Genomic DNA, 12,340 nt, shown 5'->3' with positions numbered 1-12,340 from the left:
GGGACGTTTCCATAGTTCTGAATCATATTTCCAGTTGGATGCCTTTGGATTCTTTATCATTAAAATTATTGACCTTAAAATTAGTGACTCTCTTAGCCTTGAGTACAGCTGCAAGAGCTCAAACATTGAAGTCTTTGTGTGTTGACAGTCTTTGCTTTAAAAGTGATAAAGTAGTTTGTGTATGTGAGAACCTTAAGTGTTCAAAACCAGGAATTCCTTTTAAAGTTGAAATCAAATGTTTCGAAAAAACTGAACTTTGTCCAGAGAAGACTTTGAATTACTATTAGAAATGTACTAAGTCCTTAAGAAAGGATCGTCAGTTGTTTATTTCATTTGTAACCTATAAAGCTGTTACTACGAGCACAATTGCTAGGTGGCTGAAAGCGGTACTTTTTCGTGCTGGAACTGACACTGGAATTTATAAAGCTCACTCTTTTAGAGCTGCATCTGCGTCTGCTGCTTTATTTGCAGGATGTAAATTAGTGGATATTCTTAAGACTGCCGATTGGTCTTCAGCTAAGAATTTCCATAAATACTATCTTAGAGAAATTGAGTCAAGTTCGTCCAATTTCAGTTCCTCTGTACTGAATACTTGTAGAAAATAGTATTGTGACTCTTAAAATGATGATGATATATTTCTTTATGTATTTAATGATTTAAGAAGATATTTGATTCTTCATACAAAGGCGCATTGTTCTTGAAGGACAACTTTTGGATGAATAAAGATTATTGTTTGAATATTTTTATTCCTTTGGTTCCTTTTTATTCATGTTGGCTCTTTAAAGATGCTGAATATATATATTAGAGGCCAAGGCCTAGTGAAAATAATAGAAACCCCATCCAAGCACTTGTTGTGAAGGATGGGGTTCATTATTGGAAATAGGCCGGAGGCCGAAAATATATATAGGAACCCACCACTTTTTGTTTGCCCCAGCCCAGTTCTTTTTCTAGCCAACATGATACTTTAAAAACTATGAATTTTGCACGCTTTTTCATGGTTTTATATGTGGTTGGTCACGTGACTTGTATGGCTATTTTTGGCCTTTAAAGGTAGCGAATCTTGATACGGTTAATAGGACAGCATGCTGAATATATATATTAGAGGCCAAGGCCTAGTGAAAATAATGAACCCCATCCTTCACAACAAGTGCTTGGATGGGGTTTCCATTTCATATAGTAGGGCTGTATGGTAGTGTTTTTAATACAATGGATTCCACTTTTGCTGTTACATTTTATATGGAAGGGCTGTATGGTAGTGTTTTTCATACACCAGTTTTGCTGTTACATTTTATATGGAAGGGCTGTATGGTAGTGTATTTCATACAATGAATGCCAGTTTTGCTGTTATACTTTATGTAGTAGGGCTGTATAATTATGATAGTGTTTTTCATACAATGGACTCCCATTTTTTGCTGTTTAATACATTCCAAAGAAGTCCTTGTGAATAGAGAATGTGCAGTTGATGCGTTCAGACAAAGATGTAAATAAATTATATTACAAAACAATTTTGTTGCCATCAAGGAATATTGTGATTGTCTTTCTAAGTCTGCTAGATTGCAAAATCAGATTTAGACCTGCTTATATAGATTATACTTGGACAGTTTAATTTAATTTCCGTTCAGCTGCAGCTCCTGATATTTTCTTCTATAAAAGGAAGACAATTTAGTTCTGATACAAAGCAATGGTTTTATGCAATAAAGGTTGAAAGGATTGCAAGAAAATTTAATGCAGGGAAAATTGTCAGCAGTTATCTCTAAATAAACCTGAAGTCCCATTAAATTACATACTGAATGTATTTTTTTCACCTTTCTATGAGGCATAAAGTAACCACACGTTGGTTTAATACTTTTGTTTGTTCCTCAATTCAGCTGAAACACTTTGTATCTCAGCTATTGCTTGTATATGATTCAGACAATTCTGATGAAACTTTACACAAATGTAAAACATGATGAAAAGTGCGTCACAAGTAAGAGTTATGTCTGTACATCTTAGGTCAAGATCACAGCTAGGACAATCCTCTGTCAGACATTTGGCACTTACTGGTGACTCCTTTTCTGCATAATTAACAGTTTTAATTTACATTATCCACCTCAGTTTCTTTTAACTTAAGTTAAAATAATGTATTGTAGCATAGTGTTCTTTTAAAAACCCTTATTATCTTACTAAAGAAAGAATAGACCCGATAAAATAAGACAGTCCCGCCCGCTTAGCTCAGTAGGTAGAGCGTCGGTCTACGGATCACGGGGTCGTGAGTTTGATCCTCGGGCTGGGTGTATGTTCTCTGTGACTATTTGATAAACGACATTGTGTCTGAAATCATTAGTCCTTCACCTCTGATTCATGTGGGGAAGTTAGCAGTTACTTGCGGAGAACAGGTTTGTACTGGTACAGAATCCAGGAACACTGGTTATGTTAACTGCCCGCCGTTACGTGACTGAAATACTGTTGAAAAACGGCGTTAAACCCAAAACAAACAAACAAACAAAATAAGGCAGTGATCTCAAAAAATGGTAAAACAGATATTAAACTGTACTTTTTCCAAGTCTAAATTGCCCAGTTTATTGTGGAAATGTGGATTTTTTTTATTGCTGCTCTGTTATGGGGCCACATGTTGAGCCCACTTTACTGGTGAAAAGACTGGAGTGATTAATGGAGAATTATCTTTCAAAAAGCATTAGCAGGCAGTAAAGATGATACAAAAATGTCTGTTTGATATCTTAAGTTCCCTATGAAAATTGATTTCCTACATTTTGATACTCCCTGTATAAACTATTGCCTTTAATACAAAGATGTAGTGAAATAAGAGTTGGTCAGAATGTAGTTGTCACTTTCTTATGGACTGGTTCCAAGGTTATAAAACTAGGTTTGGAGACCAGTCTCAGAAAGCAACCCTGCCATTGGTCAATTTAGAAACTGTGCTGGGAAGCAACCACTTTGAGACTGGTTCCAAGATTATAAAACTAGGTTTGGAGACCAGTCTCAGAATGCAACCTTGCAATTGGCCAATTTAGAAACTGTGCTGGAAAGCAACCACTTTGAGACTGGTTCCAAGGTTATAAAACTAGGTATGAAGACCTGTCTCAAAATGCAAACTTGCCATTGGTCAATTTAGAAACTGTGCTGGGAAGCAACCACTTTAACACTGGTTCCAAGGTTATAAAACTAGGTATGAAGACCAGTCTCAGAATGCAACCTTGCCATTGGTCAATTTAGAAACTGTGCTGGGAAGCAACCACTTTGAGACTGGTTCCAAGATTAAAAAACTAGGTTTGGAGACCAGTCTCAGAATGCAACCTTGCAATTGGTTAATTTAGAAACCTGTGCTAGGAATCAACCACTTTGAGACTGTTTCCAAGGTTATAAAACTAGGTATGAAGACCTGTCTCAAAATGCAAACTTGCCATTGGTCAATTTAGAAACTGTACTGGGAAGCAACCACTTTGAGACTGGTTCCAAGGTTATAAAACTAGGTTTGGAGACCAGTCTCAGAATGCAACCTTGCCATTGGTCAATTTAGAAACTGTGCTGGGAAGCAACCACTTTAAGACTGGTTCCAAGGTTATAAAACTAGGTATGAAGACCAGTCTCAGAATGCAACCTTGCCATTGGTCAATTTAGAAACTGTGCTGGGAAGCAACCACTTTGAGACTGGTTCCAAGATTATAAAACTAGATTTGGAGACTAGTCTCAGAATGCAACCTTGCAATTGGTTAATTTAGAAACTGTGCTAGAAATCAACCACTTTGAGACTGTTTCCAAGGTTATAAAACTAGGTATGAAGACCTGTCTCAAAATGCAAACTTGCCATTGGTCAATTTAGAAACTGTACTGGGAAGCAACCACTTTGAGACTGGTTCCAAGGTAATAAAACTAGGTATGAAGACCAGTCTCGGAATGCAACCTTGCCATTGGTCAATTTAGAAACTGTGCTGGGAAGCAACCACTTTGAGACTGGTTCCAATATTATAAAACTAGGTTCGGAGACCAGTCTCAGAATGCAACCTTGCCATTGGTCAATGTAGAAACTGTGCTGGGAAGCAATCACTTTGAGACTGGTTCCAAGGTTATAAAACTAGGTTTGGAGACCAGTCTCAGAATGCAACCTTGCCACTGGTCAATTTTGAAACTGTGCTGGAAAGCAACCACTTTGAGACTGGTTCCAAGGTTATAAAACTAGGTTTGGAGACCAGTCTCAGAATGCAACCTTGCCACTGGTCAATTTAGAAACTGTGCTGGGAAGCAACCACTTTAACACTGGTTCCAAGATTATTAAACTAGGTTTGGAGACCAGTCTCAGAATGCAACCTTGCAATTGGTCAATTTAAAAACTGCTGGGAAGCAACCACTTTGAGACTGGTTCCAAGATTATAAAACTAGGTTTGGAGACCAGTCTCAAAATGCAAACTTGCCATTGGTCAATTTAGAAACTGTGCTGGGAAGCAACCATTTTGAGACATAGTTAAGTCTCCACAAAATGTAATTTTAAGACATTTAAGTGGAAGTTATTGTTTTAATTTTTATTAAATGTGGAATGTTTGTAGTCATGCTCTGCTCCTATGTTAGCAACATGAAGTATGCCTTTCAACATGCAAAAAACATTGCATACCCGGATTTCCACATATCTGTGTTGTATAAATGTATATTTTACTGACAACCATTCCAGAAGCTTTTTATGGCCCTTCTGAGTAATTTCTGAATTACCAGCTGGCAGTATGGACAAATTTTGGTTATCAGAAACTGTGTATTTGTCAATAAGAAATGCTTTGAAAAGGATTGAATGTTTTTTTTTACCTTTACCCTTCTAAATTTCAAAAATGGAATGGTCCGTTATTCAGTCTGGGCAGCACTACTTATGATTCAAAGGGGTGTTCACTGAAAATTTAATGACTGAATAACAAACAGTGCCAAAGTCTTCAAACTAACAGCAAATCTTCTTACATCCTATTACAATGCACGCATTCCTTTGGCAATGTCTGGTGAAATGCACATATCTCATATGGTGACATGACATAATCATAAATATAAACTCTCATAGACTTTATATGACATTATACTGATCATAGCCATGTTAGTTCATTAGAAACTGCGAGCACAAAGGTCATCAGGTTTATCGTTGAGAATGCAGAAGCAATTAAAACATCAAATTTTATTATAGTCCCTGGAAAGCTGGAATTTCTGTAACAAACTAATGGATTTGTAATGTAGCCTTATGTAACCAGCATGTATGGTATTAAATCAAATACTAATCTTGATTAATGCGTTGTCCTCATCCATGTTTTAGCAGAATAGCGTCTAGTAAACGTGATCAATATTTTATATCGATGATTATTGGCAAGGTTTAGCTCTGAATGCATTTAGTCCTCAAACCTGATGCCATTATAAGGTTTAATTTGTCCTTCAATTTGCATTAAATGCTTAAAAGGAGCTTGCATCAGGATTTTTGTTATTTTAGCTCAACAAAAGTTCAGGATGAGCTGTTAGTACAGCTAGGTAGTCTGGGATCCACAATTTTACTGCTTACACACTAGAGGTCACCATTTTGGCCTAATCTTAAAAAGAACATTTTCACAATAAAATTTTAAACATGTTCAATACTAGGTCATCTTGGGTAAAAAAACAGGTCAAATCAGAGAAAAATCTTGGTAGGACCTTCTTATTACCTGTAAAGGCACTATTTTCTACCTGATCTTCATGAAAGCTGGTCAGAATATTGTCTTGAAATCTTTAGTAAGTAAAGTTTCAAAACTAGGTCACTAGGTCATATCACAGAAAAGCTTGTAAACACTATAGAAGTCACATTTTCTTCCCGATTCATTTTGAGAATCACCAATAGCAAATGGCTGCATTCCAAGACTGCTCTCCAACCTCAGTTTTATAACTTTTGGACCTCCTAGACACACAAAAATGGTTTAACCTTTACCCTGCTAAATTTCCAAAATGGACTGGTCTATAGTTCAATTTGGGCAGTACCATTTATTATTCGAAGGGCTGTTCACTGAAAATTTACTGACTGAATTTAGTGAACAGTGCAGACCATGATCAGCCTGCACATCATGGTCTGAACTGGTCACAAAGGCAGAATCATTTGCCGCCAGCAGGCTAAAGGTTAAAAATGATGAATGCACATACCAGTTTTACTTGGTGTCCACTGTCATGACACAACTTCTGATCCTGTCTGCTAAAAGAAGCCGATCTACTCTTTCTGTATTCACAATCACAGTACTCAACACTTCCTCAATGATTACATACTTTGCATTTCTTTCTTTTTCCTGTAACAAAAAAAAAAACACAATTAAAAACAGGGAAGTTATAAAACAATTCATCAAGACTTTGTACAATAATAAAAAGTGTGTTACATGTGTTGTCAGGATTTTTTTAGTAGAATCAAGAAAATACACCAGTACGAGGGCTCAGAGCGAAACTAGTCTATCTGCTTCTATTTCTATATACACTTAGACTAGTTTCGCTCTGAGCCCTCAAAATTTACTGTAGCTCATATTCAAGACTTTTCAGCTTAATCTGTGAACAGTGCTCCAGCTAGCTATTTACAGCAGGGCGCATCACCCGTTCCGAAATTCGTTCCGCCCTGTTGCCCCGCCAGGCACCCTGCCCGTTTTACAACCATTCATTTCTTTTTTTTTAGCCAAACTTCCCTTTTTTGTCTCAGTGATTATAATACACTGCTTTATTGCCCCCTTTTTATCGAGTGATACACGCCGGGGGGCATTGACATAATTAGCAAACAATTAAACAATTACCTGCTGTAATCGTGCCCGAGGCAGACCATGATATTTTAGACTGCTCCACTAGCATTAAAATCACTGAACCTTAGTGTTAAAACAGTTTGCAAACCAGTCTGAAATCATTATCATTTCGCACCACCTGTCAAAGTGTACTTTCGTTTTCGGTAATATAGTCGTAAATACCCTTTTATACACAACTGAAACTTAAGTCCAGACAACAGACATTTATATGTAATTAATAAAAATCAATCACAATCAAATTTAAATAGGAAAATATTTTGATTTTATCGTTTTACAAGTTTTTGAAATCGAAAGTAAGTTGTCGTCTGCTATGTGAAATTGCCGATTTTTCATGAAGATTTCTTTGAAATTAGTTTACTAAGATGTAATGACAGGGTACACTTTAATGTCAGATACTGTGAAATGCTGTTAAACTGTCTTTGCATCATAATATTTTTTCAAAAATATTGTTTAAACTAGACATTCGACGACTTTTAGAAAAAAGTGTAACCATATCCGGATATAAAATTTTGGATACCCGGAATATGTCTATTACAAGTGCTAAACTTGCTTTTTGACTGTTGTAAGTTAAAAACTTTGCCCGATTTCATTTATTTAAGTGGAAGTTTAAACTTTATTTTCTGTATATAATATGTTACAGGTATAAATTTATAAATATCAAGTAGCCTACATGGAGAAGATGTGTACTGAAATTGTAACAAGTAAAATAGGCCTAAACACATAGATATTGTTATTCAGTATGCAATTACAAAGAAATGTTACAAGTTGAAAATCAATGCCAAGTAAAATACAAACAGCAGAATTTTTAGTTAATAAATAGGTGCATTAGAGATGACAGACATTGCCTATTAAAAGACCATACCTAAAGTGTGCCAAAAAACATGCCTAAATTATGCCAAATTCCATGCCTAAAGTATGTTAAAATGCACTGTATGCATGGACCAGTTATATTTTTTTCCCGGGGGAGCACGGTCCCGGACCGACTACCACCCCAGAAGTGCCCTTTTCAGTGCCAGCACCCTGCCCTTTTTTAATCCTAGCTGGAGCACTGTGTGAAGGAAGCACAAAGGTGCCAAAACCCCCACCCCCAGGCATTGTTACATGCATAAATGAGCACCCTAGGTAGAACCAGTGACCTTGAACAATCTGGTTGGATAGCCTCTTCACACAATAGAATTCTACCTCCCAAGCGAAAGTATGGCAGGGAGTGGCAAATAATTTCATGCTGGCAATCCTCTTCACATAGGCCCTAGAATACATGAAGCTGAATGTCAACTTCTCTTGAAAAAATTTTTAACCCTTAGCCTGCTGGCGGCGATTGGTTTTGCCTTTGCGACCAGTGTAGACCAAGATCAGCCTGCACATCCGTGCAGGCTGATCATGGTCTGCACTGTTCGGTATTCAGTTAGTAAATTTTCAGTGAACACCCCTTCGAATAATAAATGGTATTGCCCAAACTGAATGATGGAACAGTTCATTTTAGAAATTTAGCAGGCTAAGGGTTAACATCATACTACAAAGTTTTGTGCAAATAGGAATAATCCCTTCCATGATGTGCATAAATACAAATGAAACAATGTTAAATGAGACAAAGTCTCAGTTTTTGCACCAAACATCTTCTAGTTTAAACTGCATGTTATTCAATTGCCAAATAAATCTAAAGCTTACACGCAGCTCTGCAATAAACTCCTTTAAAACTTCAAATTTTCTCCGTAACTTATTATAGCTCCCTGAAATTACATTTATAATTCGGTAAAACATCACTTCATCAATCCGGGAATGACGCTCATAAAAAAATTTAGGTATCGATTGCACAACAAAATTGTCTTAAAATAGAAGAAAGTTGTGAAAAACCAGCACTCAATTATCTGTATGACCATTTCTCATGTAACGATTGCATGCAAACCTGACATTCAACAAAGTTTTAATTGATTTTCTTTCAACTGTTAACGAGTGAGCTACGATCCTCAAAGAAGATATTGATGGAATCCAAGACCGACAATCTATCAATAGAATTTAACACGCTGCACTCTCAGTAACAACGTTGCAAATCATGTGGATCTGCAACAATATTTTAAAACTTCTACGTATTAAACAAAACTTTTCCAATATTCAGCCGAAAGAACTCTTTCTCTGATTTATTTATCTATTTCTTTTAAAATTAACATAATATCTGTTTTCAGTATAAAACTTTTTTACATTGTAAGAAAGTTTGAGTTTTAACTATCTCACCTTTTTTGTGAATTAAATGAATTTTTTTACGGCATTTTATTTTCTGTGTTAGGCCAATTACTATGTTATGATTTTTTTAAAATGTCCCACAAAATTCATTTTATCTGTGAAGAAAATCAACTGTAAAAAGAAACAGGTGAACTCTTTGGCATACCACTGCACAAGATCCACTGTAAAAACAAGAAAATAATATAATAATATAGAGAAATATGGGGAGAACAACATCTGATTTCTTTTTGTTTTGTTCATAAATGGCATTCTATACAGTCAAGTCACATGACAAAAACTATGTAGATCCCATGTTGTAACAAATGTCTGAGTTAGGACTTAGCAACTATACAGGTCTTAGTGTTCTGGGTTCTAAAATAGTAGGTACAATAAAACCTGCCTTATCCTCCGAATAAAACGAGAAGAAATCAGCATAGGGCCAGTGGAACAAGCTGTAGTACTCATTCTACTCGTCCTTTGACCAAAAATATAATAAATTCAATTAATTTGAGTTGTGCAGAAGCTGGATACCCAAAAGATCTAAAATGGAAGTTGATCTAAAATTCCTTCCACTCCCTTGCGGTACCACATTATGATCGCAATAGCTAGACGCTCTATAGCCAAGAACAAGATTCGTGTATGTACCATTTTAATGGACCTGTCTGTAAAATTGTTTATTAAATTGCAGGATGAGTACAAATTGTAAAAGGATGAGTGATAATTCTAGGCAACACATCCTGCACGACAAATTGATTTCACAGAATGTGCAGAGCCCTGAGGTAAAAGCAGGTTTTGCTTATGTAAAACATACAGCAAATCTGCTGGGACCAGAAACTGTGTCAGATAAGGTATAGGATTTGTAAAAACCAGGTTTTGGGTCTTTTATTGTATTTCCTCTCTGCAAACTCTTTTTATTGTTACCCATACTAAAATTGTGCTTTATTGACATTCATCTTATTATAGTAATCAAAATATTTCACAGGATACTTAAGTAACAGCTTTATTTCTTTGGTATGTAATCAAAAGCATTCATATTGTCAAATCATTTAATTTCCAGGGAATAAACTTTCCATAAAATATGTATTTCCACTCAAAATGACTATTTCATGGGCACATAAATGCAAATGGGATACACATATCAAAGAAAATTATACTCATTTGTCACACTGTTTAGGGAGGTATAACTACTGGTCCGCGGAGGGGAAAAAAAACCCTCCAAATATCATCATTTACAGAGTTACCAAAGTAAAGGGCATTCAATTTTTGCTTTTGTTGTTTCAAAAGTGTCTATGATATTTCAATCATTATAAGTTTTCCTCCATCTTACAGACACATTTAATATGCAACAAGAATCACATCATATGTAAATGAGTTTATACCAAGGGCATTTTGAGGAAGTTTCATTTTTACCAACAAGAACTTTAAAACAAAATTAAAGCTTGATTTGTTAACTTATTTGTGGTGGTTTTTTTCCAGATACCCAATTTTCATGTTTTGAAATTTTATTGGTAATTAGCAAGAAATTCTCCAATCAACTTCAGGGGATGATCAAATTACTGAATTAATAACTGTTTGAAGTGAAATTAGATTACAGTGCATGCTAGATAAATCTACTGCCATACAATAATCTAAAAACAAAACAATTGCTGGATTCCAACAGAAACCTATAGATAATAATAAATTAAATACAAAAGACATAGGAGAACCAATAAATCAGCTTCTGGAATGAAAGTAGTATTGATAAAATTAAGTCTGATGTATTTTTGTGGGGGGAGGGAGTAACATAAATCTAGATTTTGATCACATCGTCAGCAAATCTGCCTACCCAATGTTCCAAGACTTTGACCTCTGCAAGTTAGGCATAAAAAAAAAAAATTTTCGTTTCCGGTATCCCGACCCACCCTTAATTTTTGGCCCGACCCTAAATGTTTTTCTTGCCTTGGAGAATTTTTTTTTCAACTTTTTGACAAAAAGTTGCAAAACTGCACCTTTTCTGCTTTAAGCATGGTCAGTCATGTTAGAAATCAACTTACTGATGCTATAAAGGTATAACCCCCTTATTTGTATTCATTTTTTGACACAAAAATAATTTCCGAAAAGTCCCACTTAATAAAAAAAAAATCCAAAACAAAAAGATTTTCCAACCTACCTACCCTAATTTTTTTGAGCATGTTACCGGAAACAAAGAATTTTTTTTTAGGCCTTACTGATAACTTCTTTACATGAATGAGAGGTGGCGGACCAATGAGATCAGATGTTCTAGGCATAGGCAATATTTATCTCCCTTTAGGAGCCTCTTGGTTGGTTACTGGCACAGAAGTTTTCTCCATACTGAGCTGTTATCCTGCCTGAACAAAAAAAACAGGAAGCGTTTTCAAAATGCATCATGCCACCAGATGTATGACAAAAGATATTTAAATGTAAAGGTGAAGATTATAAGATGGCCAAGGTCACCTATATATAGGTCAGTTTGTAGCTTTTGTCACAAGGTTTGTTGAGTGTGACTATGATCTAAATTGGGTCATTTATGTGGACTGCAGGAACAAAACGGTTGTTCATTAAGGTTTTTTAATGTGTGTGTTCATGTTTAGCGTCTTTTTATGCAAATTTTCAGTTCTATAAACGACGGTGTGTAGCAGAAAGCTCTAGCCTATGGGTTAGGGTACTTGCCTGTGACCTTGACCGTACCAACCTGGCTTTAAAGCACAACAGACATTTTCCTCATGCCTGACATTTATGAAAAAATTCTTTGAAATGACAAGAACTGTTTAAAAGTTACTACTGAGACACAAAGTGTTTCTGAGGGACAGAATAACTAGTGGACACTGTCAGACTAGCCTAACAATGGAAATTACACCTAACACTAGATCTGGTATAAGAAACAGAAACAATTCTGTCTCGGCTTATATAACAATAAACTCTATCTGATTTCAAAAGTCTCTGATTCCAGCTTTATGTTATTGATAGTCTTATAAATCAAGTCTGGTAGACAACAAAGGCAATATTACACTGAACTGATTTCTTTCCTTTTCTCCTAATCAAATATTTGTAAAGCAACAATTTCTTTATAGAGTATTTCACAGCAGAAGGGATGGCCAGTATTAGCAATACAATCAATATATGGTATAACACTTTGACAGTCAATTTCTTGACCTAAGAACTTCTTTATATTGCCTATTTCCACTTTTCCAGGAATTTGCTGGTGCTGGGAAAAATACATTCCAAGTTTGCCACTTTTATACGCAGATTGAGTAAAAAATCAAAAGGTTCAAACCACATCAACATGCTCACTGTTCAGACTTGTTGGCTAAAAACACTTCAGGCCAGTTGCCAGATACAATGTAACTGTGGTTACT

At 35.7% G+C, this 12,340-nt stretch overlaps 1 protein-coding gene across 4 annotated transcripts in view; it reads right to left on the bottom strand.

The window, feature by feature from the left end:
- The window catches only part of LOC123548818 (uncharacterized), a 166,952-nt gene that overhangs the window by 142,746 nt on the left and 11,866 nt on the right, over positions 1-12,340 (bottom strand). For all 4 annotated transcript variants that reach the window (XM_045336373.2, XM_045336380.2, XM_045336378.2 and 1 more), the window contains exon 2: positions 6,130-6,269. The gene's annotated coding sequence lies outside the window, so the exon portion shown is untranslated. The remainder of the gene's footprint in view (positions 1-6,129; positions 6,270-12,340) is intronic.

Source organism: Mercenaria mercenaria, chromosome 6 (genome assembly GCF_021730395.1).
Source record: "Mercenaria mercenaria strain notata chromosome 6, MADL_Memer_1, whole genome shotgun sequence".
NCBI classification, from domain to species: domain Eukaryota; kingdom Metazoa; phylum Mollusca; class Bivalvia; order Venerida; family Veneridae; genus Mercenaria; species Mercenaria mercenaria.
This window is presented reverse-complemented; position numbering and strand designations above follow the sequence as displayed.